Genomic DNA, 27,617 nt, shown 5'->3' with positions numbered 1-27,617 from the left:
TATTTCCATGTTTATACAGGTAGCGGTGTAGATATTTCCATGTTCATACAGATAGCGGTGTAGATATTTCCATGTTCATACAGATAGCGGTTTAGATATTTCCATGTTTATACAGATAGCGGTGAAGATGTATGCATGGTTACACAGATAGCGGTGCAGATATTTCCATGTACATACAGATAGCGGTGTAGATATTTCCATGTTCATCCAGATGGCTGTGTAGATATATCCATGTTCATACAGATGGCAGTGAATATATTTCCATGTTCATACAGATTGCAGTGTAGATATTTCCATGTTCATACAGATAGCGGTGTAGATATTTCCATGTTCATACAGATAGCGGTGTAGCTATTTCCATGTTCATACATATAGCGGTGTAGATATTTCCATGTTCATCCAGATGGCTGTGTAGATATAACCATGTTCATACAGATGGCGGTGAAGATATTTCGATGTTCATACAGATGGCGGTGTGGACATTTCCATGTTCATACAGATAGCGGTGTAGCTATTTCCATGTTCATACAGATAGCGGTGTAGATATTTCTATGTTCATACAGATAGCGGTGTAGATATTTCCATGTTTATACAGATAGCGGTGTAGATAATTCCATGTTTATACAGATAGCGGTGTAGATATTTCCATGTTTATACAGATAGCGGTGTAGATATCTTCATCTTAATACAGATGGCGGTGGAGATATTTATATGTTCATACAGACGGCGGTGTAGATATTTCCATGTTCATACAGATGGCGGTGTAGATATTTCCATGTTTATAGATATAGCGGTGTAGTTATTTCCATGTGTAAAGAGATAGCTGTATAGATATTTCCATGTATATGCAGATAGCTTTGTAGATTTTTCCATTTTCATGCTGATACCGGTGTTGATATTTCCATGTTCAAACAGATAGTGGTGTAGATATTTCCATGTTCATACAGATAGCACTGTAGATATTTCCATGTTTATACAGATAGTGGTGAAGATGTATGCATGTTTACACAGATAGCGGTGTAGATATTTCCATGTTCATAGAGATAGCGGTGTAGATATTTCCATGTTCATCCAGATGGCTGTGTAGATATATCCATGTTCTCACAGATGGCGGTGAAGATTTTTCCATGTTCATACAGATAGCGGTGTTGATATTTCCATGTTCATACAGATAGCGGTGTAGATATTTCCATGTTCATACAGACAATGGTGCTGATATTTCCATGTTCATCCAGATGGCTGTGTAGATATATCAATGTTTATACAGATGGCGGTGAAGATGTTTCCATGTTCATACAGATATCGGTGTAGATATTTCCATGTTCATACAGATAGCGGTGCTGATATTTCCATGTTTATACAGATAGCAGTGTAGATATTTCCATGTTTATACAGATAGCGGTGTAGATATTTCCATGTTTATACAGATAGCGGTGTAGATATCTCCATCTTAATACAGATGGCGGTGCAGATATTTATATGTTCATACAGATGGCGGTGCAGATATCTCCAAGTTCATACAGATGGCGGTGTAGATTTTTCCATGTTTATAGAGATAGCGGTGTAATTATTTCCATGTGTAAAGAGATAGCTTTGTAGATATTTCCATGTATAAGCAGATAGCTGTTTAGATATTTCCATTTTCATGCAGACAGCAGTGTAGATATTCCCCTGCTGAAACAGATAGCGGTGTAGATATTTCCATGTTCATACAAATAGCGGTGTAGATATTTCCATGTTCATACAGATAGCGGTGTAGATATTACTATGTTCATGCAGATGGCTGTGTAGCTATTTCCATGTTCAGACAGATAGTGTTGTAGATATTTCCATGTTCATCCAGATTGCAGTGTAGATATAACCATGTTAATACAGATGGCGGTGAAGATATTTCCATGTTCATACAGATATCGGTGTAGATATTTCCATGTTTATACAGATAGCGGTGTAGATATCTCCATCTTAATACAGATGGCGGTGTAGATATTTATATGTTCATACAGATAGCGGTGTAGATATTTCCATGTTCATACAAATAGCGGTGTAGATATTTCCATGTTCATACAGATAGCGGTGTAGATATTTCTATGTTCATGCACATGGCTGTGTAGCTATTTCCATGTTCATACAGACAGTGGTGTAGATATTTCCATGTTCATACAGATAGCGGTGTAGATATTTCCATGTTCATACAGATTGCGGTGCTGATATTTCCATGTTGATACAGGTAGCGGTGTAGATATTTCCATGTTCATACAGATAGCGGTGTAGCTATTTCCATGTTCATACAGATAGCAGTGTAGATATTTCCATATTCATCCAGATAGCGGTGTAGATATTTCCATGTTCATACAGATAGCGGTGTAGATATTTCTATGTTCATGCAGATGGCTGTGTAGCTATTTCCATGTTCATACAGATTGTGGTGTAGATATTTCCATGTTCATACAGATTGCGGTGCTGATATTTCCATGTTTATACAGGTAGCGGTGTAGATATTTCCATGTTCAAACAGATAGCGGTGTAGATATTTCCATGTTCATACAGATAGCGGTTTAGATAATTCCATGTTTATACAGATAGCGGTGAAGATGTATGCATGGTTACACAGATAGCGGTGCAGATATTTCCATGTACATACAGATAGCGGTGTAGATATTTCCATGTTCATCCAGATGGCTGTGTAGATATATCCATGTTCATACAGATGGCGGTGAATATATTTCCATGTTCATACAGATTGCAGTGTAGATATTTCCATGTTCATACATATAGCGGTGTAGATATTTCCATGTTCATCCAGATGGCTGTGTAGATATAACCATGTTCATACAGATGGCGGTGAAGATATTTCGATGTTCATACAGATGGCGGCGTAGATATTTCCATGTTCATACAGATAGCGGTGTGGACATGTCCATGTTCATACAGATAGCGGTGTAGCTATTTCCATGTTCATACAGATAGCGGTGTAGATATTTCTATGTTCATACAGATAGCGGTGTAGATATTTCAATGTTTATACAGATAGCGGTGTAGATAATTCCATGTTTATACAGATAGCGGTGTAGATATTTCCATGTTTATACAGATAGCGGTGTAGATATCTTCATCTTAATACAGATGGCGGTGGAGATATTTATATGTTCATACAGACGGCGGTGTAGATATTTCCATGTTCATACAGATGGCGGTGTAGATATTTCCATGTTTATAGATATAGCGGTGTAGTTATTTCCATGTGTAAAGAGATAGCTGTATAGATATTTCCATGTATATGCAGATAGCTTTGTAGATATTTCCATTTTCATGCTGATACCGGTGTTGATATTTCCATGTTCAAACAGATAGTGGTGTAGATATTTCCATGTTCATACAGATAGCACTGTAGATATTTCCATGTTTATACAGATAGTGGTGAAGATGTATGCATGTTTACACAGATAGCGGTGTAGATATTTCCATGTTCATAGAGATAGCGGTGTAGATATTTCCATGTTCATCCAGATGGCTGTGTAGATATATCCATGTTCTCACAGATGGCGGTGAAGATTTTTCCATGTTCATACAGATAGCGGTGTTGATATTTCCATGTTCATACAGATAGCGGTGTAGATATTTCCATGTTCATACAGACAGCGGTGCTGATATTTCCATGTTCATCCAGATGGCTGTGTAGATATATCAATGTTTATACAGATGGCGGTGAAGATGTTTCCATGTTCATACAGATATCGGTGTAGATATTTCCATGTTCATACAGATAGCGGTGCTGATATTTCCATGTTTATACAGATAGCAGTGTAGATATTTCCATGTTTATACAGATAGCGGTGTAGATATTTCCATGTTTATACAGATAGCGGTGTAGATATCTCCATCTTAATACAGATGGCGGTGCAGATATTTATATGTTCATACAGATGGCGGTGCAGATATCTCCAAGTTCATACAGATGGCGGTGTAGATTTTTCCATGTTTATAGAGATAGCGGTGTAATTATTTCCATGTGTAAAGCGATAGCTTTGTAGATATTTCCATGTATAAGCAGATAGCTGTTTAGATATTTCCATTTTCATGCGGACAGCAGTGTAGATATTCCCCTGCTGAAACAGGTAGCGGTGTAGATATTTCCATGTTCATACAAATAGCGGTGTAGATATTTCCATGTTCATACAGATAGCGGTGTAGATATTACTATGTTCATGCAGATGGCTGTGTAGCTATTTCCATGTTCAGACAGATAGTGGTGTAGATATTTCCATGTTCATACAGATAGCGGTGTAGATATTTCCATGTTCATACAGATTTCGGTGCTGATATTTCCATGTTGATACAGGTAGCGGTGTAGATATTTCCATGTTCATACAGATAGCGGTGTAGCTATTTCCATGTTCATACAGATAGCAGTGTAGATATTTCCGTATTCATCAAGATGGCTGTGTAGATATTTCCATGTTCATACAGATAGCAGTGCTGATATTTCCATGTTTATACAGATAGCGGTGTAGATATCTCCATCTTAATACAGATGGCGGTGTAGATATTTATATGTTCATACAGATAGCGTTGTAGATATTTCCATGTTCATACAGATAGCGGTGTAGATATTTCCATGTTCATACAGATAGCGGTGTAGATATTTCTATGTTCATGCAGATGGCTGTGTAGCTATTTCCATGTTCATACAGATTGTGGTGTAGATATTTCCATGTTCATACAGATTGCGGTGCTGATATTTCCATCTTTATACAGGTAGCGGTGTAGATATTTCCATGTTCAAACAGATAGCTGTGTAGATATTTCCATGTTCATACAGATAGCGGTTTAGATATTTCCATGTTTATACAGATAGCGGTGAAGATGTATGCATGGTTACACAGATAGCGGTGCAGATATTTCCATGTACATTCAGATAGCGGTGTAGATATTTCCATGTTCATCCAGATGGCTGTGTAGATATATCCATGTTCATACAGATGGCAGTGAATATATTTCCATGTTCATACAGATTGCAGTGTAGATATTTCCATGTTCATACAGATAGCGGTGTAGATATTTCCATGTTCATACAGATAGCGGTGTAGCTATTTCCATGTTCATACATATAGCGGTGTAGATATTTCCATGTTCATCCAGATGGCTGTGTAGATATAACCATGTTCATACAGATGGCGGTGAAGATATTTCGATGTTCATACAGATGGCGGCGTAGATATTTCCATGTTCATACAGATAGCGGTGTGGACATTTCCATGTTCATACAGATAGCGGTGTAGCTATTTCCATGTTCATACAGATAGCGGTGTAGATATTTCTATGTTCATACAGATAGCGGTGTAGATATTTCCATGTTTATACAGATAGCGGTGTAGATAATTCCATGTTTATACAGATAGCGGTGTAGATATTTCCATGTTTATACAGATAGCGGTGTAGATATCTTCATCTTAATACAGATGGCGGTGGAGATATTTATATGTTCATACAGACGGCGGTATAGATATTTCCATGTTCATACAGATGGCGGTGTAGATATTTCCATGTTTATAGATATAGCGGTGTAGTTATTTCCATGTGTAAAGAGAGAGCTGTATAGATATTTCCATGTATATGCAGATAGCTTTGTAGATATTTCCATTTTCATGCTGATACCGGTGTTGATATTTCCATGTTCAAACAGATAGTGGTGTAGATATTTCCATGTTCATACAGATAGCAGTGTAGATATTTCCATGTTTATACAGATAGTGGTGAAGATGTATGCATGTTTACACAGATAGCGGTGTAGATATTTCCATGTTCATACAGATAGCGGTGTAGATATTTCCATGTTCATCCAGATGGCTGTGTAGATATATCCATGTTCTCACAGATGGCGGTGAAGATATTTCCATGTTCATACAGATAGCGGTGTTGATATTTCCATGTTCATACAGATAGCGGTGTAGATATTTCCATGTTCATACAGACAGCACTGCTGATATTTCCATGTTCATCCAGATGGCTGTATAGATATATCAATGTTCATACAGATGGCGGTGAAGATGTTTCCATGTTCATACAGATATCGGTGTAGATATTTCCATGTTCATACAGATAGCGGTGCAGATATTTCCATGTTCATACAGATAGCGGTGCTGATATTTCCATGTTTATACAGATAGCGGTGTAGATATTTCCATGTTTATACAGATAGCGGTGTAGATATTTCCATGTTTATACACATAGCGGTGTAGATATTTCCATGTTTATACAGATAGCGGTGTAGATATCTCCATCTTAATACAGATGGCGGTGTAGGTATTTATATGTTCATACAGACGGCGGTGTAGATATTTCCATGTTCATACAGATGGCGGTGTAGATATTTCCATGTTTATAGAGATAGCGGTGTTGTTATTTCCATGTGTAAAGAGATAGCTTTGTAGATATTTCCATGTATATGCAGATAGCTGTGTAGATATTTCCATTTTCATGCAGACAGCGGTGTAGATATTTCCATGCTGAAACAGATAGCGGTGTAGATATTTCCATGTTCATACAGATAGCTGTGTAGATATTTCCATGTTTATACAGATAGCGGTGAAGATGTATGCATGTTTACACAGATAGCGGTGTAGATATTTCCATTTTCATACAGATAGCGGTGTAGATACTTCCATGTTCATCCAGATGGCTGTGTAGACATACCCATGTTCGTACAGATGGCGGTGAAGATACTTCCATGTTCATACAGATAGCGGTGTAGCTATTTCCATGTTCGTACAGATAGCAGTGTAGCTGTTTCCATGTTCATACATATAGCGGTGTAGATATTTCCATGTTCATCCAGATGGCTGTGTAGATATATCCATGTTCATACAGATGGCGGTGAAGATATTTCCATGTTCATACAGATAGTGGTGTAGATATTTCCATGTTCATACAGATAGCGGTGTAGCTATTTCCATATTCATACAGATAGCGGTGTAGATATTTCCATATTCATCCAGACGGCTGTGTAGATATTTCCATGTTCATACAGATAGCGGTGCTGATATTTCCATGTTTATACAGATAGCGGTGTAGATATCTCCACCTTAATACAGATGGCGGTGTAGATATTTATATGTTCATACTGATAGCGGTGTAGATATTTCCATGTTCATACGGATAGCGGTGTAGATATTTCCATGTTCATCCAGATGGCTGTGTAGATATATCCATGTTCATACAGATAGTGGTGTAGATACTTCCATGTTTATACAGATAGAGGTGAAGATGTATGCATCTTTACGCAGATAGCGGTGTAGATATTTCCATGTTCATACAGATAGTGGTGTAGATATTTCCATGTTCATCCAGATTGCAGTGTAGATATAACCATGTTCATACAGATGGCGGTGAAGATATTTCCATGTTCATACAGATATCGGTGTAGATATTTCCATGTTTATACAGATAGCGGTGTAGATATCTCCATCTTAATACAGATGGCGGTGTAGATATTTATATGTTCATACAGATAGCGGTGTAGATATTTCCATGTTCATACAAATAGCGGTGTAGATATTTCCATGTTCATACAGATAGCGGTGTAGATATTTCTATGTTCATGCACATGGCTGTGTAGCTATTTCCATGTTCATACAGACAGTGGTGTAGATATTTCCATGTTCATACAGATAGCGGTGTAGATATTTCCATGTTCATACAGATTGCGGTGCTGATATTTCCATGTTGATACAGGTAGCGGTGTAGATATTTCCATGTTCATACAGATAGCGGTGTAGCTATTTCCATGTTCATACAGATAGCAGTGTAGATATTTCCATATTCATCCAGATAGCGGTGTAGATATTTCCATGTTCATACAGATAGCGGTGTAGATATTTCTATGTTCATGCAGATGGCTGTGTAGCTATTTCCATGTTCATACAGATTGTGGTGTAGATATTTCCATGTTCATACAGATTGCGGTGCTGATATTTCCATGTTTATACAGGTAGCGGTGTAGATATTTCCATGTTCAAACAGATAGCGGTGTAGATATTTCCATGTTCATACAGATAGCGGTTTAGATAATTCCATGTTTATACAGATAGCGGTGAAGATGTATGCATGGTTACACAGATAGCGGTGCAGATATTTCCATGTACATACAGATAGCGGTGTAGATATTTCCATGTTCATCCAGATGGCTGTGTAGATATATCCATGTTCATACAGATGGCGGTGAATATATTTCCATGTTCATACAGATTGCAGTGTAGATATTTCCATGTTCATACAGATAGCGGTGTAGATATTTCCATGTTCATACAGACAGCGGTGCTGATATTTCCATGTTCATCCAGATGGCTGTGTAGATATATCAATGTTCATACAGATGGCGGTGAAGATGTTTCCATGTTCATACAGATATCGGTGTAGATATTTCCATGTTCATACAGATAGCGGTGCTGATATTTCCATGTTTATACAGATAGCAGTGTAGATATTTCCATGTTTATACAGATAGCTGTGTAGATATTTCCATGTTTATACAGATAGCGGTGTAGATATCTCCATCTTAATACAGATGGCGGTGCAGATATTTATATGTTCATACAGATGGCGGTGCAGATATCTCCAAGTTCATACAGATGGCGGTGTAGATTTTTCCATGTTTATAGAGATAGCGGTGTAATTATTTCCATGTGTAAAGAGATAGCTTTGTAGATATTTCCATGTATAAGCAGATAGCTGTTTAGATATTTCCATTTTCATGCAGACAGCAGTGTAGATATTCCCCTGCTGAAACAGGTAGCGGTGTAGATATTTCCATGTTCATACAAATAGCGGTGTAGATATTTCCATGTTCATCCAGATGGCTGTGTAGATATAACCATGTTCATACAGATGGCGGTGAAGATATTTCGATGTTCATACAGATGGCGGCGTAGATATTTCCATGTTCATACAGATAGCTTTGTGGACATTTCCATGTTCATACAGATAGCGGTGTAGCTATTTCCATGTTCATACTGATGGCGGTGTAGATATTTCCATGTTCATAGAGATAGCGGTGTAGATATTTACATGTTCATACAGATAGCGGTGCTGATATTTCCATGTTTATACAGGTAGCTTTATAGATATTTCCATGTTTATACAGATTGCGGTGTAGATATTTCCAAGTTTATACAGATAGCGGTGTAGATATCTCCATCTTTATACAGATGGTGGTGTAGATATTTATATGTTCATACAGATGGCGGTGCAGATATTTCCATGTTCATACAGATGGCGGTGTAGATATTTCCACGTTCATACAGATAGCGGTGTAGTTATTTCCATGTGTAAAGAGATGGCTGTGTAGATATTCCCATGTATATGCAGATAGCTGTGTAGATATTTCCATTTTCAAGCAGATAGCGGTGTATATACTTCCCTGTTCAAACAGATAGCGGTGTAGATATTTCCATGTTCATACAGATAGTGGTGTAGATATTTCCAAGTTCATACAGATAGCGGTGTGCCTATTTCCATGTTCATACAGATAGCGGTGTGGATATTTCCATGTTCATAGAGATAGCGGTGTAGATATTTCCATGTTTATACAGGTAACGGTGTTGATATTTCCATGTTTATACAGATGGCGGTGAAGATGTATTCATGTTTACACAGATAGCGGTGTAGATATTTTCATGTTCATCCAGATGGCTGTGTAGATATTTCCATGTTTATACAGGTAGCGGTGTAGATATTTCCATGTTTATACAGATAGCGGTGAAGATGTATGCATGTTTACACAGATAGCGGTGTAGAAATTTTCTTGTTCATCCAGATGGCTGTGTAGATATTTCCATGTTCATACAGATAGCGGTGTAGATAGTTCCATGTTCATCCAGATGGCTGTGTAGATATATCCATGTTCATACAGATGGCGGTGAAGATATTTCCATGTTCATACAGATAGCGGTGTAGATATTTCCATGTTTATACAGATAGCGGTGTAGGTATTTCCATGTTCATACAGATAGCAGTGTAGCTATTTCCATGTTCATACAGATAGCGGTGTAGATATTTCCATGTTCATCCAGATGGCTGTGTAGCTATTTACATGATAATACAGATAGCGGTGCTGATATTTATATGTTTATACAGGTAGCAGTGTAGACATTTCCTTGTTTATACAGAAAGCGGCGTAGATATTTCCATGTTTTTACAGATAGCGGTGTAGATATTTCCAAGTTTATACAGATAGCGGTGTAGATATCTCCATCTTAATACAGATGGCGGTGTAGATATTTATATGTTCATACAGATGTCGGTGCAGATATTTCCATGTTCATACAGATGGCGGTGTAGATATTTCCATGTTTATAGAGATAGCAGTGTAGTTATTTCCATGTGTAAAGAGATAGCTTTGTAGATATTTCCATGTATATGCAGATAGCTGTGTAGATATTGCCATGTTTATACCGATAGCGGTGCTGATACTTCCATGTTTATACAGGTAGCGGTGTACATATTTCCATGTTTATACAGATAGCGGTGTAGATATTTCCATGTTCATACAGGTAGAGGTATAGATATTTCCATGTTTATACAGATAGCGATGTAGATATATCCTTCTTCATACAGTTGGCGGTGTAGATATTTATATGTTCATTCAGATGGCGGTGCTGATATTTCCATGTTCATACAAATGGCGGTGTAGATATTTCCATGTTTATAGAGATAGCAGTGTAGTTATTTCCATGTGTAAAGAGATAGCTTTGTAGATATTTCCATGTATATGCAGATAGCTGTGTAGATATTGCCATGTTTATACCGATAGCGGTGCTGATACTTCCATGTTTATACAGGTAGCGGTGTACATATTTCCATGTTTATACAGATAGCGGTGTAGTTATTTCCATGTTCATACAGGTAGCGGTATAGATATTTCCATGTTTATACAGATAGCGGTGTAGATATATCCTTCTTCATACAGTTGGCGGTGTAGATATTTATATGTTCATTCAGATGGCGGTGCGGATATTTCCATGTTCATACAGATGGCGGTGTAGATATTTCCATGTTTATAGAGATACCGGTGTAGTTATTTCCATGTGTAAAGAGATAGCTGTGTAGATATTTCCATGTATATGCAGATAGCTGTGTAGATATTTCCATTTTCATGCAGATAGCGGTGTAGATATTTCCATGTTCAAACAGATAGCGGTGTAGATATTTCCATGTTTATACACATAGCGGTGTAGATATTTCCGTGTTTATACAGATAGCGGTGTAGATATTTCCATGTTCATACAGATAGCGGTGTATGTATTTCCATGTTCATACAGATAGCGGTGTAGATATTTCCATTTTCATGCAGATAGCGGTGTATATATTTCCCTGTTCAAACTGTTAGCGGTTTAGATATATCCATGTTCATACAGATAGCGGTGTAGATAGTTCCATGTTCATACAGATGGCTGTGTATATATATCCAAGTTCATACAGATAGCGGTGAAGATATTTCCATGTTCATACAGATGGCGGTGTAGATATTTCCATGTTCATACCGATAGCGGTGCTGATATTTCCATGTTTATACAGGTAGCGGTGTAGATATTTCCATGTTTATACAGATAGCGGTGTGGATATTTCCATGTTTATACACATAGCAGTGTAGATATTTCCATGTTTATACAGATAGCGGTGTAGATATTTCCGTGTTTATACAGATAGCGGTGTGGATATTTCCATGTTTATACACATAGCAGTGTAGATATTTCCATGTTTATACAGATAGCGGTGTAGATATTTCCATGTTTATACAGATAGCGGTGAAGATTTATGCATGTTTACACAGATAGTGTTGTAGATATTTCCATGTTCATCCAGATGGCTGTGTAGATATATCCATGTTCATACAGATGGCGGTGAAGGTATTTCCATGTTCATACAGATAGCGGTGTAGATATTTCCATGTTCATACAGATAGCGGTGTAGATATTTCCATGTTCATACAGATAGCGGTGTAGGTATTTCCATGTTCATACATATAGCGGTGTAGATATTTCCAAGTTCATCCAGATGGCTGTGTAGATATTTCCATGTTCATGCAGATAGTTGTGTAGATATTTCCATGTTCATACAGATAGCGGTATAGATATTTCCATGTTCATCCAGATGGCTGTGTAGATATATCCATGTTCATACAGATGGCGGTGAAGATATTTCCATGTTCATACAGATAGCGGTGTAGATATTTCCATGTTCATACAGATAGCCGTGTAGATATTGCCATGTTCATACAGATAGCGGTGTACCTATTTTCCTGTTTATACAGATAGCGGTGTAGATATTTCCATGTTGATACAGATAGCGGTGTAGATATTTCCATGTTTATACAGATAGCTGTGTAGATATTTCCATGTTTATACAGATAGCGGTGTAGATATCTCCTTCTTCATACAGATGGCGGTGTAGATATTTATATGTTCATACAGATGGCGGTGCAGATATTTCCATGTTCATACAGATGGTGGTGTAGATATTTCCATGTTTATAGAGATAGCGGTGTAGTTATTTCCATGTGTAAAGAGATAGCTGTGTAGATATTTCCATGTATATGCAGATAGCTGGGTAGATATTTCCATTTTCATGCAGATAGCGGTGTAGATACTTCCATGTTCAAACAGGTAGCGGTGTAGATATTTCCATGTTCGTATAGATAGCGGTGTAGATATTTCCATGTTTATACAGATAGCAGTGATGATGTATGCATGTTTACACAGATAGCGGTGTAGATGTTTCCATGTTCATAGAGATAGCGGTGTAGATATATCCATGTTCATACAGATGGCGGTGAAGATATTTCCATGTTCATACAGATAGCGGTGAAGATATTTCCATGTTCATACAGATAGTGGTGTAGATATTTCCATGTTCATACAGATAGCGGTGTATCTATTTCCATGTTCATACAGATAGCGGTGTAGATATTTCCATGTTCATCCAGATGGCTGTGTAGATATTTCCATGTTCATACAGATAGCGGTGTAGATATTTCCATGTTCATACAGATTGCTGTGTAGATATATCCATGTTCCTACAGATGGCGGTGAAGGTATTTCCATTTTCATACAGATGGCGGTGTAGGTATTTTCATGTTCATACAGATAGCGGTGCTGATATTTCCATGTTTATACATGTAGCGGTGTAGATATTTCCATGTTTTTACAGATAGCGGTGTAGATATTTCCATGTTTATACACATAGCGGTGTAGATATTTCCATGTTTATGCAGATAGTGGTGTAGATATCTCCAACTTAATACAGATGGCGGTGTAGATATTTATATGTTCATACAGATGGCGGTGCAGGTATTTCCATGTTCATACAGATGGCGGTGTAGATATTTCCATATTCCTACAGATAGCGGTGTATTTTTTTCCATGTGTAAAGTGATAGCTGTGTAGATATTTCCATGTATAAGCAGATAGCTGTGTAGATATTTCCATTTTCATGCAGATAGCGGTGTATATATTTCCCTGTTCAAACAGTTAGCGGTGTAGATATTTCTATGTTCATAAAGATAGCGGTGTAGATATTTCCATGTTTATAGAGATAGCGGTGAAGATGTATGCATGTTTACACAGATAGCGGTGTAGATATTTCCATGTTCATCCAGATGGCTGTGTAGATATATCCATGTTCATGCAGATAGCGGTGTAGATATTTCCATGTTCATACAGATAGCGGTGCAGATATTTCCATGTTCATCCAGATGGCTGTGTAGATATATCCATGTTCATACAGATGGCGGTGAAGGTATTTCCATGTTCATACAGATAGCGGTGTAGATATTTCCATGTTCATACAGATAGCGGTGTAGGTATTTCCATGTTCATACAGATAGCGGTGTAAGTATTTCCATGTTCATACAGATAGCGGTGCAGATATTTCCATTTTTAAGCAGATAGCGGTGTATATATTTCCCTGTTCAAACAGTTAGCGGTGTAGATATTTCCATGTTCATAAAGATAGCGGTGTAGATATTTCCATGTTTATACAGATAGCGGTGAAGTTGTATGCATGTTTACACAGATAGCGGTGTAGGTATTTCCACGTTCATCCAGATGGCTGTGTAGATATATCCATGTTCATACAGATGGCGGTGAAGTTATTTCCATGTTCATACAGATAGGGGTGTAGATATTTCCATGTTCATACAGATAGTGGTGTAGATATTTCCATGTTCATACAGATAGCGGTGTAGCTATTTCCATGTTCATACAGATAGCGTTGTGGATATTTCCATGTTCATAGAGATAGCGGTGTAGATATTTCCATGTTTATACAGGTAGCGGTGTAGATATTTCCATGTTTACACAGATAGCGGTGAAGTTGTATGCATGTTTACACAGATAGCGGTGTAGATAATTTCATGTTCATCCAGATGGCTGTGTAGATATTTCCATGTTCATACAGATAGCGGTGTAGATATTTCCATGTTCATCCAGATGGCTGTGTAGATATATCCATGTTCATACAGATGGCGGTGAAGATATTTCCATGTTCATACAGATAGCGGTGAAGATATTTCCATGTTTATACAGATAGCGGTGTAGGTATTTCCATGTTCATACAGATAGCAGTGTAGCTATTTCCATGTTCATACAGATAGCGGTGTAGATATTTCCATGTTCATCCAGATGGCTGTGTAGCTATTTACATGATAATACAGATAGCGGTGCTGATATTTCCATGTTTATACAGGTAGCAGTGTAGATATTTCCTTGTTTATACAGAAAGCGGCGTAGATATTTCCATGTTTTTACAGATAGCGGTGTAGATATTTCCAAGTTTATACAGACAGCGGTGTAGATATCTCCATCTTAATACAGATATCGGTGTAGATATTTATATGTTCATACAGATGTCGGTGCAGATATTTCCATGTTCATACAGATGGCGGTGTAGATATTTCCATGTTTATAGAGATAGCAGTGTAGTTATTTCCATGTGTAAAGAGATAGCTTTGTAGATATTTCCATGTATATGCAGATAGCTGTGTAGATGTTGCCATGTATATACCGATAGCGGTGCTGATACTTCCATGTTTATACAGGTAGCGGTGTACATATTTCCATGTTTATACAGATAGCGGTGTAGATATTTCCATGTTCATACAGGTAGCGGTATAGATATTTCCATGCTTATACAGATAGCGGTGTATATATATCCTTCTTCATACAGTTGGCGGTGTAGATATTTATATGTTCATTCAGATGGCGGTGCGGATATTTCCATGTTCATACAGATGGCGGTGTAGATATTTCCATGTTTATAGAGATACCGGTGTAGTTATTTCCATGTGTAAAGAGATAGCTGTGTAGATATTTCCATGTATATGCAGATAGCTGGGTAGATATTTCCATTTTCATGCAGATAGCGGTGTAGATACTTCCATTTTCAAACAGGTAGCGGTGTAGATATTTCCATGTTCGTACAGATAGCGGTGTAGATATTTCCATGTTCATACAGATAGCGGTGTAGATATTTCCATGTTCATACAGATGGCTGTGTAGATATATCCAAGTTCATACAGATAGCGGTGAAGATATTTCCATGTTCATACAGATGGCGTTGTAGATATTTCCATGTTCAAACCGATAGCGGTGCTGATATTTCCATGTTTATACAGGTAGCGGTGTAGATATTTCCATGTTTATACAGATAGCGGTGTGGATATTTCCATGTTTATACACATAGCGGTGTAGATATTTCCATGTTTATACAGATAGCGGTGTACATATTTCCGTGTTTATACAGATAGCAGTGTAGATATTTCCATGTTCATACAGATAGCGGTGTATGTATTTCAATGTTCATACAGATAGCGGTGTAGATATTTCCATTTTCATGCAGATAGCGGTGTATATATTTCCGTGTTCAAACAGTTAGCGGTTTAGATATTTCCATGTTCATAAAGATAGCGGTGTAGATATTTCCATGTTTATACAGATAGCGGTGAAGTTGTATGCAAGTTTACACAGATAGCGGTGTAGATATTTCCATGTTCATCCAGATGGCTGTGTAGATATATCCATGTTCATACAGATGGCGGTGAAGATAGTTCCATGTTCATACAGATAGCGGTGTAGATATTTCCATGTTCATACAGATAGCGGTGTATGTATTTCCATGTTCATACATATAGCGGTGTAGATATTTCCATGTTCATCCAGATGGCTGTGTAGATATTTCCATGTTCATGCAGATAGTGGTGTAGGTATTTCCACGTTCATACAGATAGCGGTGTAGATATGTCCATGTTCATCCAGATGGCTGTGTAGATATATACATGTTCATACAGATGGCGGTGAAGATATTTCCATGTTCATACTGATAGCGGCGTAGATATTTCCATGTTCATACAGATAGCCGTGTAGATATTGCCATGTTCATACCGATAGCGGCGTACATATTTCCGTGTTTATACAGATAGCGGCGTAGATATTTCCATGTTGATACAGATAGCAGTGTAGATATTTCCATGTTCATACAGATAGCGGCGTAGATATTTCCATGTTGATACAGATAGCGGTGTAGATATTTCCATGTTTATACAGATAGCGGTGTAGATATTTCCATGTTTATACAGATAGCAGTGTAGATATCTCCTTCTTCATACAGATGGCGGTGTAGATATTTATATGTTCATACAGATGGCTGTGCAGATATTTCCATGTTCATACAGATGGTGGTGTAGATATTTCCATGTTTATAGAGATAGCGGTGTAGTTATTTCCATGTGTAAAGAGATAGCTGTGTAGATATTTCCATGTACATACAGATAGCTGGGTAGATATTTCCATTTTCATGCAGATAGCGGTGTAGATACTTCCATGTTCAAACAGGTAGCGGTGTAGATATTTCCATGTTCGTACAGATAGCGGTGTAGATATTTCCATGTTTCTACAGATAGCGGTGAAGATGTATGCATGTTTACACAGATAGCGGTGTAGATGTTTCCATGTTCATACAGATAGCGGTGTAGATATTTCCATGTTTATCCAGATGGCTGTGTAGATATATCCATGTTCATACAGATGGCGGTGAAGATATTTCCATGTTCATACAGATAGCGGTGAAGATATTTCCATGTTCATACAGATAGCGGTGTAGATATTTCCATGTTCATCCAGATGGCTGTGTAGATATATCCATGTTCCTACAGATGGCGGTGAAGATATTTCCATGTTCATACAGATGGCGGTGTAGATATTTCCATGTTCATACAGATAGCGGTGCTGATATTTCCATGTTTATACATGTAGCGGTGTAGATATTTCCATGTTTTTACAGAGAGCGGTGTAGATATTTCCATGTTTATATAAATAGCGGTGTAGATATTTCCATGTTTATACAGATAGCGGTGTAGATATTTCCATGTTTATGCAGATAGTGGTGTAGATATCTCCAACTTAATACAGATGGCGGTGTAGGTATTTATATGTTCATGCAGATGGCGGTGCAGGTATTTCCATGTTCATCCAGATGGCGGTGTAGATATTTCCATGTTCATACAGATAGCGGTGTATTTTTTTCCATGTGTAAAGAGATAGCTGTGTAGATATTTCCATGTATAAGCAGATAGCTGTGTAGATATTTCCATTTTCATGCAGATAGCGGTGTATATATTTCCCTGTTCAAACAGTTAGTGGTGTAGATATTTCTATGTTCATAAAGATAGCGGTGTAGATATTTCCATGTTTATACAGATAGCGGTGAAGATGTATGCATGTTTACACAGATAGCGGTGTAGATATTTCCATGTTCATCCAGATGGCTGTGTAGATATATCCATGTTCATGCAGATAGCGGTGTAGATATTTCCATGTTCATACAGATAGCGGTGCAGATATTTCCATGTTCATCCAGATGGCTGTGTAGATATATCCATGTTCATACAGATGGCGGTGAAGGTATTTCCATGTTCATACAGATAGCAGTGTAGGTATTTCCATGTTCATACAGATAGCGGTGTAGGTATTTCCATGTTCATACAGATAGCGGTGTAAGTATTTCCATGTTCATACAGATAGCGGTGTAGATAATTCCATTTTTAAGCAGATAGCGGTGTATATATTTCCCTGTTCAAACAGTTAGCGGTGTAGATATTTCCATGTTCATAAAGATAGCGGTGTAGATATTTCCATGTTTATACAGATAGCGGTGAAGTTGTATGCATGTTTACACAGATAGCGGTGTAGGTATTTCCACGTTCATCCAGATGGCTGTGTAGATATATCCATGTTCATACAGATGGCGGTGAAGTTATTTCCATGTTCATACAGATAGCGGTGTAGATGTTTCCATGTTCATACAGATAGTGGTGTAGATATTTCCATGTTCATGCAGATAGCGGTGTAGATATTTCCATGTTCATACAGATAGCGGTGTATGTATTTCCATGTTCATCCAGATGGCTGTGTAGATATATCCATGTTCATACAGATGGCGGTGAAGACATTTCCATGTTCATACAGATAGCGGTGTAGATATTTCCATGTTCATACAGATAGCCGTGGAGATATTGCCATGTTCATATCGATAGCGGTGCTGATACTTCCATGTTTATCCAGGTAGCGGTGAACATATTTCCGTGTTTATACAGATATCGGTGTAGATATTTCCATGTTAATACAGATAGCGGTGTAGATATTTCCATGTTTATACAGATAGCGGTGTAGATATCTCCTTCTTAATACAGATGGCGGTTTAGATATTTCCATGTTCATACAGATGGCGGTGTAGATATTTCCATGTTTATACAGATAGCGGTGAAGATGTATGCATGTTTACACAGATAGCGGTGTAGATATTTCCATGTTCATCCAGATGGCTGTGTAGATATATCCATGTTCATACAGATGGCTGTGAAGATATTTCCATGTTCATACAGATAGCGGTGTAGATATTTCCATGTTCATACAGATAGCGGTGTAGATATTTCCATGTTCATACAGATAGCGGTGTATGTATTTCCATGTTCATACATATAGCGGTGTAGATATTTCCATGTTCATCCAGATGGCTGTGTAGATATTTCCATGTTCATGCAGATAGCGGTGTAGATATTTCCATGTTCATAAAGATAGCGGTGTAGATATTTCCATGTTCATCCAGATGGCTGTGTAGATATATCCATGTTCATACAGATGGCGGTGAAGATATTTCCATATTCATACAGATAGCGGTGTAGATATTTCCATGTTCATACAGATAGCCGTGTAGATATTGCCATGTTCATACCGATAGCGGTGTACATATTTCCGTGTTTATACAGATAGCGGTGTAGATATTTCCATGTTGATACAGATGGCGGTGTAGATATTTCCATGTTTATACAGATAGCGGTGTAGATATTTCCATGTTTATACAGATAGCGGTGTAGATATCTCCTTCTTCATACAGATGGCGGTGTAGATATTTATATGTTCATACAGATGGCGGTGCAGATATTTCCATGTTCCTACAGATGGTGGTGTAGATATCTCCATGTTTATAGAGATAGCGGTGTGGTTATTTCCATGTGTAAAGAGATAGCTGTGTAGATATTTCCATGTTTATGCAGATAGCTGGGTAGATATTTCCATTTTCATGCAGATAGCGGTGTAGATACTTCCATGTTCAAACAGGTAGCGGTGTAGATATTTCCATGTTCGTACAGATAGCGGTGTAGATATTTCCATGTTTATACAGATAGCGGTGAAGATGTATGCATGTTTACACAGATAGCGGTGTAGATGTTTCCATGTTCATATAGATAGCGGTGTAGATATTTCCATGTTTATCCAGATGGCTGTGTAGATATATCCATGTTCATACAGATGGCGGTGAAAATATTTCCATGTTCATACAGATAGCGGCGAAGATATTTCCATGTTCATACAGATAGCGGTGTAGATATTTCCATGTTCATACAGATGGCTGTGTAGATATATCCATGTTCCTACAGATGGCGGGGAAGATATTTCCATGTTCATACAGATGGCGGTGTAGATATTTCCATGTTCATACAGATAACGGTGCTGATATTTCCATGTTTATACATGTAGCGGTGTAGATATTTCCATGTTTTTACAGATAGCGGTGTAGATATTTCCATGTTTATGCAGATAGTGGTGTAGATATCTCCAACTTAATACAGATGGCGGTGTAGATATTTATATGTTCATACAGATGGCGGTGCAGGTATTTCCATGTTCATACAGATGGCGGTGTAGATATTTCCATGTTCATAAAGATAGAGGTGTATTTTTTTCCATGTGTAAAGAGATAGCTGTGTAGATATTTCCATGTATAAGCAGATAGCTGTGTAGACATTTCCATTTTCATGCAGATAGCGGTGTATATATTTCCCTGTTCAAACAGTTAGCGGTGTAGATATTTCCATGTTCATAAAGATAGCGGTGTAGATATTTCCATGTTTATACAGAAAGCGGTGAAGATGTATGCATGTTTACACAGATAGCGGTGTAGATATTTCCATTTTCATCCAGATGGCTCTGTAGATATATCCATGTTCATGCAGATAGCGGTGTAGATATTTCCATGTTCATACAGATAGCGGTGCAGATATTTCCATGTTCATCCAGATGGCTGTGTAGATACATCCATGTTCATACAGATGGCGGTGAAGATATTTCCATCTTCATACAGATAGCGGTGTAGATATTTCCATGTTCATACAGATAGCGGTGTAGTTATTTCCATGTTCATACAGATAGCGGTGTATGTATTTCCATGTTCATACAGATAGCGGTGTAGATATTTCCATGTTCATCCAGATGGCTGTGTAGATATATCCATGTTCATACAGATAGCGGTGTAGATATTTCCATGTTCATACAGATAGCGGTGTGGATATTTCCATGTTCATAGAGATAGCGGTGTAGATATTTCCATGTTTATACAGGTAGCGGTGTAGATATTTCAATGTTTATACAGATAGCGGTGAAGATGTAGGCATGTTTACACAGACAGCGGTATAGATATTTTCATGTTCATCCAGATGGCTGTGTAGATATTTCCATGTTCATCCAGATGGCTGTGTAGGTATGTCCATGTTCATACAGATGGCGGTGAAGATATTTCCATATTCATACAGATAGCGGTGTAGATATATCCATGTTCATACAGATAGCGGTGTAGATATTTCCATGTTCATACAGATAGCGGTGCAGATATTTCCATGTTCATACAGATAGCGGTGTAGATATTGCCATGTTCATACAGATAGTGGTGTATGTATTTCCATATTCATACAGATGGTGGTGTAGATATTTCCATGTTTATAGAGATAGCGGTGTAGATATTTCCATGTGTAAAGAGATAGCTGTGTAGATATTTCCATGTATATGCAGATAGCTGGGTGGATATTTCCATTTTCATGCAGATAGCGGTGTAGATACTTCCATGTTCAAACAGGTAGCGGTGTAGATATTTCCATGTTCGTACAGATAGCGGTGTACATATTTCCATGTTTATACAGATAGCAGTGATGATGTATGCATGCTTACACAGATAGCGGTGTAGATGTTTCCATGTTCATAGAGATATCGGTGTAGATATATCCATGTTCATACAGATGGCGGTGAAGATATTTCCATGTTCATACAGATAGCGGTGAAGATATTTCCATGTTCATACAGATAGTGGTGTAGATATTTCCATGTTCATACAGATAGCGGTGTAACTATTTCCATGTTCATACACATAGCGGTGTAGATATTTCCATGTTCATCCAGATGGCTGTGTAGATATTTCCATGTTCATACAGATAGGGGTGTAGATATTTCCATGTTCATACAGATTGCTGTGTAGATATATCCATGTTCCTACAGATGGCGGTGAAGGTATTTCCATTTTCATACAGATGGCGGTGTAGATATTTTCATGTTCATACAGATAGCGGTGCTAATATTTCCATGTTTATACATGTAGCGGTGTAGATATTTCCATGTTTTTACAGATAGCGGTGTAGATATTTCCATGTTTATACACATAGCGGTGTAGATATTTCCATGTTTATGCAGATAGTTGTGTAGATATCTCCAACTTAATACAGATGGCGGTGTAGATATTTATATGTTCATACAGATGGCGGTGCAGGTATTTCCATGTTCATACAGATGGCGGTGTAGATATTTCCATGTTCCTACAGATAGCGGTGTATTTTTTTCCATGTGTAAAGTGATAGCTGTGTAGATATTTCCATGTATAAGCAGATAGCTGTGTAGATATTTCCATTTTCATGCAGATAGCGGTGTATATATTTCCCTGTTCAAACAGTTAGCGGTGTAGATATTTCTATGTTCATAAAGATAGCGGTGTAGATATTTCCATGTTTATACAGATAGCGGTGAAGATGTATGCATGTTTACACAGATAGCGGTGTAGATATTTCCATGTTCATCCAGATGGCTGTGTAGATATATCCATGTTCATGCAGATAGCGGTGTAGATATTTCCATGTTCATACAGATAGCGGTGCAGATATTTCCATGTTCATCCAAATGGCTGTGTAGATATATCCATGTTCATACAGATGGCGGTGAAGGTATTTCCATGTTCATACAGATAGCGGTGTAGATATTTCCATGTTCATACAGATAGCGGTGTAGGTATTTCCATGTTCATACAGATAGCGGTGTAGGTATTTCCATGTTCATACAGATAGCGGTGTAGATATTTCCATTTTTAAGCAGATAGCGGTGTATATATTTCCCTGTTCAAACAGTTAGCGGTGTAGATATTTCCATGTTCATAAAGATAGCGGTGTAGATATTTCCATGTTTATACAGATAGCGGTGAAGTTGTATGCATGTTTACACAGATAGCGGTGTAGGTATTTCCACGTTCATCCAGATGGCTGTGTAGATATATCCATGTTCATACAGATGGCGGTGAAGTTATTTCCATGTTCATACAGATAGCGGTGTAGATATTTCCATGTTCATACAGATAGTTGTGTAGATATTTCCATGTTCATACAGATAGCGGTGTAGCTATTTCCATGTTCATACAGATAGCGTTGTGGATATTTCCATGTTCATAGAGATAGCGGTGTAGATATTTCCATGTTTATACAGGTAGCGGTGTAGATATTTCCATGTTTATACAGATAGCGGTGAAGATGTATGCATGTTTACACAGATAGCGGTGTAGATATTTTCATGTTCATCCAGATGGCTGTGTAGATATTTCCATGTTCATACAGATAGCGGTGTAGATATTTCCATTTTCATCCAGATGGCTGTGTAGATATATCCATGTTCATACAGATGGCGGTGAAGATATTTCCATGTTCATACAGATAGCGGTGAAGATATTTCCATGTTTATACAGATAGCGGTGTAGGTATTTCCATGTTCATACAGATAGCAGTGTCGCTATTTCCATGTTCATACAGATAGCGGTGTAGATATTTCCATGTTCATACAGATGGCTGTGTAGCTATTTACATGATAATACAGATAGCGGTGCTGATATTTCCATGTTTATACAGGTAGCAGTGCAGATATTTCCTTGTTTATACAGAAAGCGGCGTAGATATTTCCATGTTTTTACAGATAGCGGTGTAGATATTTCCAAGTTTATACAGTCAGCGGTGTAGATATCTCCATCTTAATACAGATGGCGGTGTAGATATTTATATGTTCATACAGATGTCGGTGCAGATATTTCCATGTTCATACAGATGGCGGTGTAGATATTTCCATGTTTATAGAGATAGCAGTGTAGTTATTTCCATGTGTAAAGAGATAGCTTTGTAGATATTTCCATGTATATGCAGATAGCTGTGTAGATATTGCCATGTATATACCGATAGCGGTGCTGATACTTCCATGTTTATACAGGTAGCGGTGTACATATTTCCATGTTTATACAGATAGCGGTGTAGATATTTCCATGTTCATACAGGTAGCGGTATAGATATTTCCATGCTTATACAGATAGCGGTGTATATATATCCTTCTTCATACAGTTGGCGGTGTAGATATTTATATGTTCATTCAGATGGCGGTGCGGATATTTCCATGTTCATACAGATGGCGGTGTAGATATTTCCATGTTTATAGAGATACCGGTGTAGTTATTTCCATGTGTAAAGAGATAGCTGTGTAGATATTTCCATGTATATGCAGATACCTGTGTAGATATTTCCATTTTCATGCAGATAGCGGTGTAGATATTTCCATGTTCAAACAGATAGCGGTGTAGATATTTCCATGTTTATACACATAGCGGTGTAGATATTTCCATGTTTATACAGATAGCGGTGTAGATATTTCCATGTTCATACAGATAGCGGTGTATGTATTTCCATGTTCATACATATAGCGGTTTAGATATTTCCATGTTCATCCAGATGGCTGTGTAGATATTTCCATGTTCATGCAGATAGTGGTGTAGATATTTCCATGTTCATACAGATAGCGGTGTAGATATGTCCATGTTCATCCAGATGGCTGTGTAGATATATACATGTTCATACAGATGGCGGTGAAGACATTTCCATGTTCATACAGAAAGCGGTGTAGATATTTCCATGTTCATACAGATAGCCGTGTAGATATTGCCATGTTCATACAGATAGCGGTGCTGATACTTCCATGTTTATACAGGTAGCGGTGAACATATTTCCGTGTTTATACAGATAGCGGTGTAGATATTTCCATGTTAATACAGATAGCGGTGTAGATATTTCCATGTTTATACAGATAGCGGTGTAGATATCTCCTTCTTAATACAGATGGCGGTGTAGATATTTCCATGTTCATACAGATGGCGGTGTAGATATTTCCATGTTTATGCAGATAGCGGTGAAGATGTATGCATGTTTACACAGATAGCGGTGTAGATATTTCCATGTTCATCCAGATGGCTGTGTAGATATATCCATGTTCATACAGATGGCTGTGAAGATATTTCCATGTTCATACAGATAGCGGTGTAGATATTTCCATGTTCATACAGATAGCGGTGTAGATATTTCCATGTTCATACAGATAGCGGTGTATGTATTTCCATGTTCATACATATAGCGGTGTAGATATTTCCATGTTCATCCAGATGGCTGTGTAGATATTTCCATGTTCATGCAGATAGCGGTGTAGATATTTCCATGTTCATAAAGATAGCGGTGTAGGTATTTCCATGTTCATCCAGATGGCTGTGTAGATATATCCATGTTCATACAGATGGCGGTGAAGATATTTCCATATTCATACAGATAGCGGTGTAGATATTTCCATGTTCATACAGGTAGCCGTGTAGATATTGCCATGTTCATACCGATAGCGGTGTACATATTTCCGTGTTTATACAGATAGCGGTGTAGATATTTCCATGTTGATACAGATGGCGGTGTAGATATTTCCATGTTTATACAGATAGCGGTGTAGATATTTCCATGTTTATACAGATAGCGGTGTAGATATCTCCTTCTTCATACAGATGGCGGTGTAGATATTTATATGTTCATACAGATGGCGGTGCAGATATTTCCATGTTCATACAGATGGTGGTGTAGATATTTCCATGTTTATAGAGATAGCGGTGTAGTTATTTCCATGTGTAAAGAGATAGCTGTGTAGATATTTCCATGTATATGCAGATAGCTGGGTAGATATTTCCATTTTCATGCAGATAGCGGTGTAGATACTTCCATGTTCAAACAGGTAGCGGTGTAGATATTTCCATGTTCGTACAGGTAGCGGTGTAGATATTTCCATGTTTCTACAGATAGCGGTGAAGATGTATGCATGTTTACACAGATAGCGGTGTAGATGTTTCCATGTTCATATAGATAGCGGTGTAGATATTTCCATGTTTATCCAGATGGCTGTGTAGATATATCCATGTTCATACAGATGGCGGTGAAAATATTTCCATGTTCATACAGATAGCGGTGAAGATATTTCCATGTTCATACAGATAGCGGTGTAGATATTTCCATGTTCATACAGATGGCTGTGTAGATATATCCATGTTCCTACAGATGGCGGTGAAGATATTTCCATGTTCATACAGATGGCGGTGTAGATATTTCCATGTTCATACAGATAGCGGTGCTGATATTTCCATATTTATACATGTAGCGGTGTAGATATTTCCATGTTTTTACAGATAGCGGTGTAGATATTTCCATGTTTATGCGCATAGCGGTGTAGATATTTCCATGTTTATACAGATAGCGGTGTAGATATTTCCATGTTTATGCAGATAGTGGTGTAGATATCTCCAACTTAATACAGATGGCGGTATAGATATTTATATGTTCATACTGATGGCGGTGCAGGTATTTCCATGTTCATACAGATGGCGGTGTAGATATTTCCATGTTCATAAAGATAGAAGTGTATTTTTTTCCATGTGTAAAGAGATAGCTGTGTAGATATTTCCATGTATAAGCAGATAGCTGTGTAGATATTTCCATTTGCATGCAGATAGCGGTGTAGATATTTCCATGTTCATAAAGATAGCAGTGTAGATATTTCCATGTTTATACAGACAGTGGTGAGAATGTATGCATGTTTACACAGATAGCGGTGTAGATATTTCCATGTTCATCCAGATGGCTGTGTAGATATATCCATGTTCATACAGATGGCGGTGAAGATATTTCCATGTTCATACAGATAGCGGTGTAGAAATTTCCATGTTCATACAGATAGCGGTTTAAATATTTCCATGTTCACACAGAGAGCGGTGCATGTATTTCCATGTTCATACAGATAGCAGTGTAGATATTTCCGTGTTCATCCACATGTCTGTGTATATACTTCCAGTTTCATACAGATAGCGGTGTAGATATTTCCATGTTCATACAGATAGCGGTGTAGATATATCCATGTTCATACAGATAACCGTGTAGATATTGCCATGTTCCTACCGATAGCGGTGCTGATACTTCCATGTTTATACAGGTAGCGGTGTAGATATTTCCATGTTTATACACATAGCGGTGTAGATATTTCCATGTTTATACAGATAGCGGTGTAGATATCTCCATCTTAATACAGATGGCGGTGTAGATATTTATATGTTCATACAGATGGCGGTGTAGATATTTCCATGTTCGTACGGATGGCGGTGAAGATATTTCCATGTTCATACAGATGGCGGTGTAGAAACTTCCATGTTCATACTGATAGCGGTGCTGATATTTCCAAGTTTATACAGGTAGCGGTGTAGATATTTCCATGTTTATACAGATAGCAGTGTAGATATTTCCATGTTTATACACATAGCGGTGTAGATATTTCCATGTTTATACAGATAGCGGTGTAGATATTTCCATGTTTATGCAGATAGTGGTGTAGATATCTCCATCTTAATACAGATGGCGGTGTAGACAATTAAATGTTCATACAGATGGCGGTGCAGATATTTCCATGTTCATACAGATGGCGGTGTAGATATTTCCATGGTCATACAGATAGCGGTGTCGTTATTTCCATGTGTAAAGAGATAGCTGTGTAGGTATTTCCATGTATAAGCAGATAGCTCTGTAGATATTTCCGTTTTCATGCAGATAGCGGTGTATATATTTCCCTGTTCAAACAGTTAGCGGTGTAGAT

This window comes from Gorilla gorilla, chromosome X (assembly GCF_029281585.2).
Source record: "Gorilla gorilla gorilla isolate KB3781 chromosome X, NHGRI_mGorGor1-v2.1_pri, whole genome shotgun sequence".
Taxonomy (NCBI): domain Eukaryota; kingdom Metazoa; phylum Chordata; class Mammalia; order Primates; family Hominidae; genus Gorilla; species Gorilla gorilla.
This window is presented reverse-complemented; position numbering follows the sequence as displayed.